Below are 5,766 nucleotides of genomic sequence, written 5' to 3'. Positions count from 1 at the left end.
GCCGTTTGTTTCCTTGCTTCATTCTACAGCTTGTTCCACACACTCCCTGAATCTCCCCACACCCACCCTGCACCCCATGAGGAGCAGGAGTTTAAGGCAGGTGTCTAACTTTCTAGGCCAAACTGGCTTCAAACTTACGGTCCTCCTGTCTCTGCCTGTGGAGCGCTGGGATTACAAGTGTGCACCACAATATCTGGTCCAAAGGAGGAGGAGGATTTTTATTGGTGGTCCTTGACCCAACCTCTGTCCTTGCTGCAAATCCTAGGCGAGCCTGCAAGTCATAGCCCTCCCTCCTCAGTCTCCCTGGCGCTAGGGTTACAGGTCTGTGCCACCACGCCCTTGTCCCGGCTTTTTATTTATTTTTAAAGCACAGGAACAGGGATGTAGGCCTCGGGTTTTTCTAGCCTGCACAGGGCTTAGGCTTGGTCACTTGTACCACAAAATAATAATAGCTAACGATTACAGCAGCGCAGGAAGCCAGGCACAGCTGTATCCATCTGTGATCCCAGCTATTTAACTGCAGCTGACTGAGGCCGCATTATCTCCAGCCCAGGCTGTTAAGGCCAGCCTTCGACACAGCCAGATGTCTCAACCAAACTAAACAAAACCACCAGGAGTGGTGGTCTATGCTCAGCCTCAGCACTTGAGAGGTGACAGCAGGAGGAGCAGTTCAAGACTCAACTTCATGGAGAATTCTAAGCCGGCCTGGGCTACAAGGGTCTCAAGAAAACCATACTATTGGTCCAGGTTTAGTGGCGTATATCTTTAATCCTAGCACTCGGGAGGCAGAAGCAGGAGGATCTCTGTGAGTTTGAGGTCAGCCTGGTCTCCAGATGAGTTTCAGGATAGTGGGGGCTACACCGGGAAACCCTGTCTCAAGAAAAGGAGGAGGGGGTAGTCCCAATGGGGAAAGTGCTAACTGCTGGTTAATTTGTCAGCTTGACACAGGCTAGGGTCTTCTCGGAAAAGGACCCTTGGTTGAGAAAAATCAGAGTGGCCTGTAGGAAAGTCCGGGAGCATTTTCTTGGTTAATCGATTGGTGAGAGGACCTAGCCCACTCTAAATGGCGCCCCCAGGTGGTGGTCTGGGTTTGGTAAGAAAGCAAGCGGAGCAAGCCAATGGGGCATCCTCCAGGGCTTCAGCTTCCGTTCCCGCCTCTTTATTCCTACACTTACTTCCTTAGTGACAGTGACCTGAGAGTTGCAAGGAATAAGCCCCCTCATCCCCAGATTGCGTTTGGTCCTGGGTTTTTTATCACAGCAATAGAGACCGACCTAGGATACTGTTGAAGCATGAGACTTGAGTTCCAACCCAGCACCCAGGTGACCTTACAAGGGGCTCAGAGAAAGACAGACAAGCTGCTCTTGCAGAAGACTCAGGTCCCGTTCCTGCAACCCACACGGTGTCTCAGAACCATCACCAACCGTAGTTCCAAGGGATCTAATTAATGTCTTGGGGGGGGGGGGTTGTTTGTTTGTTTGTTTGAGACCGGGTTTCCTGGAACTCACTCTGTAGACCAGGGTGGCCTCGAACACAGAAATCTGCCTGCCTCTGCCTCCCAAGTACTGGGATTAAAGGCGTGCGCCACCACAGCCCGGCAGCTAATTAATGTCTTTTCTGGTTTCCAAAAGCATCAGAAAATACACACAGGCAAACCTCCTAAAGCACTCAGGAGGCAGAGGCAGGAGGATCCCTTTGAGTTCAAGGTCAGCCTGGTCTACAGAGCTAGTTTCAGGTTAGCCGGGGCTACACAAGGAGACCCTGTCTCAAGAAAAGGAGAGGGGGAAGTCCTTTAAATATCTTAAAATAACAATATTTTGCCGGGCAGTGACGGCGCATGCATTTAATCCCAGCACTTGGGAGGCAGAGGCAGGCGGGTTTCTGAGTTCGAGGCCAGCCTGGTCTACAGAGTGAGTTCCAGGACAGCCAGAGCTACACAGAGAAACCCTGTCTCGAAAAACCAAAACAACAACAACAACAAAATTGTTTTCAAGACAAAAGTTGGGCAGTGGTGGTGCACGCCTTTATTCCCAGCACAAGGGAGGCAGAGACAGGCAGATATCTGTGAACTCGAAGTCAGCCTGGTCGACAGAGAGAACTCCAGGACAGCCAGAGCTACACAGAGAAATCCTATCTTGGAAAACAAAACAAACAAACAAACAAAAGAATAAGGTAAAAGGAACTATTGAGGGATACCCTGAGGTCACAACTGAGCAAACCCTTCCCCACACAATAATAGGGCCAGCAAGATGGCTCAGGGGGTAAAAACATGTGCTGCGGAGCCTGACAAGCTGAGTTGAAGCATACATGCCCGTCCCCAGTAAATTTATAAAGAATATGTAAATTTACCATTTTACCAATTGACTACCAGCCAGAAGAGATATTATTTCTACATTTTAATACCTTTCGCCTTGCAGGTGAAAATACTATTGATCTTCGCTCCCCGTTGACGAACCCCTCCTTCGTGAACAGGTCTTCCGTGAGACTCTGCCTCTGAATTTTCCAGGAAGTCTAACAGCCATGTAAAATGAGGGAAGCTTGTGTCAGCGTTCATTAGAAACTTGGCCAAGGCTTGCCTATCACACGGGAAAATCTTGTTGCCCACAGCACTTGGTAATTAGCCACCAGAACATCTTCCAACACATTTGGAGCTGCCAGTTTAGTAGGTACCAGTGTCAGACTACCTCCTGGCATATCAAGAAGGGGAACCCACAGATGTGCCTAGTATTACAAATGACTAGCCTTTCGGGTGGGACGTAGTCAGTGGGAGAGAGGTAGAGTGCTGGCTTAGCATTAGTAAAACCCTATTTTCAGCTCCCATCACTTAAGGAGGTTGTGGCAGAAGAAGCAGGAGCTCAAGGGCAACCTTAGATACATAGAAAATTCTAGGCCAGCCTGAGCTACATGTTGAGTTCTCAGCCAGCCTAGGCTACAAAGCAAGACCCCTGTCTCAAAAAAAAAAAAACAAAAAAACAAACAAAACAAAACAAAAACAAAAAACAAAAAAACAAAAAACAAAAACAAGAGCCGGGCAGTAGTGGTGCACACCTTTAATCCCAGCACTTGGGAGGCAGAGGCAGGCGGATTTCTGAGTTTGAGGTCAGCCTGATCTACAGAGTGAGTTCCAGGACAGCCAGGGCTACACAGAGAAACCCTGTCTCAAAAAAACAAAAGACAAAACAAAACAAAACAGGACCCAGGAGACTGCCTGGTAGATACAGGTGCTCAGCCTCTAGGCCTGAGTTTTGAGTCCCACAGCCCACATAGGCTGGAAGGAGAGAACTGGGATTTGTTCTCTGACCTCCATATGCATACATGCGTGCCAAATGCACAAAAAACAGTAAGTGTAAAAAAAAAATACCTAAATAGGTGACAGGTTAGTAACAGTGGTGGTGGGGGTGGGGGGGAGGGTGGAGATCAAATTAATATTGTCCAAGATGAAGAAAGACCCAAGTAGAGATGTAGGCCAAAGGTGTCTTGGGGAAGGGACAAAGGGTTCTGGGGCAAGAGCTAGCCTGGCATATGGAAGAAATAACTAACAGGCAAGACAGGGGGGTCAGGGTGCTTGCCACCAAGCCTGAAGACCTGAATTCGAGTCCTAGGTTCCACATGGTAGAAGGAAAGAACACATCTCTCTCTCTCTCTCTCTCTCTCTCTCTCTCTCTCTCTCACACACACACACACACACACACACACACACTGCTGCACTTGAATGTGCAGGAGCATGCATGCACACACATACTTTTTTTTTTTAAGAAGAGAGAGTAGAGGAGAGAGTTAAAAATGGATATGATCAATATATATTGTATACATTTAAGAAATTGTTGCCGGGCAGTGGGTGGCGCACTCCTTTAATCCCAGCACTTGGGAGGCAGAGGCAGGAGGATTTCTGAGTTCGAGGCCAGCCTGGTCTACAAAGTGAGTTTCAGGACAGCCAGGGCTACACAAAGAAACCCTCTCGAAGAAAAAAAAAAAAAAAAAAAAAAAAAAGTAAATAAATAAGAAGGAAAGAAATTGTCAGAGAGTAAGTAATAGATATTCTAAACAAAATCTTAAAAGATTGGCTTATTTTATTTTATATATATGGATGTTTCCTCTGCATGTATGTCTTCACACCAGAAGGAATTGGATCCCACGAAGTTATGAGCCACCATGTGGGTGCTAGAAATTGAACTCTGGACCTCTGGAAGAGTACCCTATGCTCTTAACCACTGAGCCGTCTCTCCAGCCCTTAAAAAAATATTTTTTTTTTCAAAGAAAGAAACAGTAAACGCTGGAGGGAGTGGAGGGAGGCTGAGACCAGGAGTTTCAGGCCCCCTTGACTAGGGAATGAGACCTTGCCCCTAAAACAAAACCAAATGAGCAAAAAGCAAAATAGGAACGGATGCCCTCTTGTGGACATATGAGGAACAGTTCAACAAGAAGCCTGTAGAGATAGGGAGTCTCAGAAGCCATTCAAATGGGTGAGGGGTCAGCTGGACCAGGGAAGCAGCCAGTGTGGGAGGCGAGAGGAGCCAGATGTGAAGTTCTTTCGAGAGCAGGAAAACGTGGTGTGTGGTAGCTTGACTATGAGACATGAAGGGCAGGGACTACAGCTCAGGTGGAGGAGGGTTGCCTAAAGTGCAGTGGCCTGGGTTTGGTCCTCAGGGCCACATATAACTGGGCACAGTGTAACATGCATGTAGTTATACCACTCAGAAGATCAGAGATTCAAGGTGGCTGGGCAGTGGTGGTGCACGCCCTTAATCCCAGCACTTGGGAGGCGGATCTCTGAGTACAAGGCAGCCTGGTCTACAGAATGAGTTCCAGGACAGCCAAGGCTACACAAAGAAAACCGAAAATCTTGTCTTGAGAGAGAGAGAAAAAAAAGGGGGGCGGGAGAGATGACTCAGCGGTTAAGAGCACTGACTGCTCTTGCAGAGGTCCTGAGTTCAATTCCCATCAACCACAGGGTGGCTCATAATTATCTATAATGGGATCCAATGCCCTCTTCTGGTGTGTCTGAAGATGGCTACAGTGTGCTCATATACATAAAATAAATAAACAAATCTTTAAAAAAACAAAATAAATAAATAAAAACCACGCATGAAAGAAAGAAAGAAAGAAAAAAAGGAAGAAAGAAAGGAAGGAAGGAAGGAAGGAAGGAAGGAAGGAAGAAAGAAAGAAAGAAAGAAAGAAAGAAAGAAAGAAAGAAAGAAAGAAAGAAAGAAACTCAAGATCATTCTCAACTACACAGTGCCAGACAAACTTTGTTTAAATAGGATCTTGTCCTAGAAAAAAATGGAAGGAAGGAAGGAAGGAAGGAAGGAAAGAAAACCCTCTGAGTTAAGCATGGTAATAGACATCAGTAACCCAGCACTCAGGAGGAGGCAGAAGAATGGAAAATTCAAGACCAACCTGGTTCTCCCTTCTCAAACTAAAGGCAGCCCACTATGCTAGGATTTTGAAAGCACTGATACAACAAAACTACTGTTTTGTATCATATCACAGGATTCAACCTTGGGATTGAACCCAGGACCACAGGCTTGCTAAGCAAGCCGTCTACCACTGAGCTACATCCCCTGCCTACTCCTCTTCTGAGGCAAGGTCTGATGTCGCGTAGGCTGGCCTAGAACTCACTAGGAAACCTAACACTCCTGATCCTCCTGCCTGCACGTCCCAATTATATTCCCAAGTTCTGGAATTATAAGTGCGTCCCGCCATGTGTATATATGCACACACACAGAGGGAGTGTCAGTCAGAGGGCGATATGCAGTGCGTCCTGCC

The sequence above is a fragment of the Mus musculus genome, chromosome 7 (assembly GCF_000001635.26).
Source record: "Mus musculus strain C57BL/6J chromosome 7, GRCm38.p6 C57BL/6J".
NCBI lineage: Eukaryota > Metazoa > Chordata > Mammalia > Rodentia > Muridae > Mus > Mus musculus.
The sequence above is the reverse complement of the archived record's forward strand: the minus strand, read 5'-3'. Positions refer to the sequence as shown.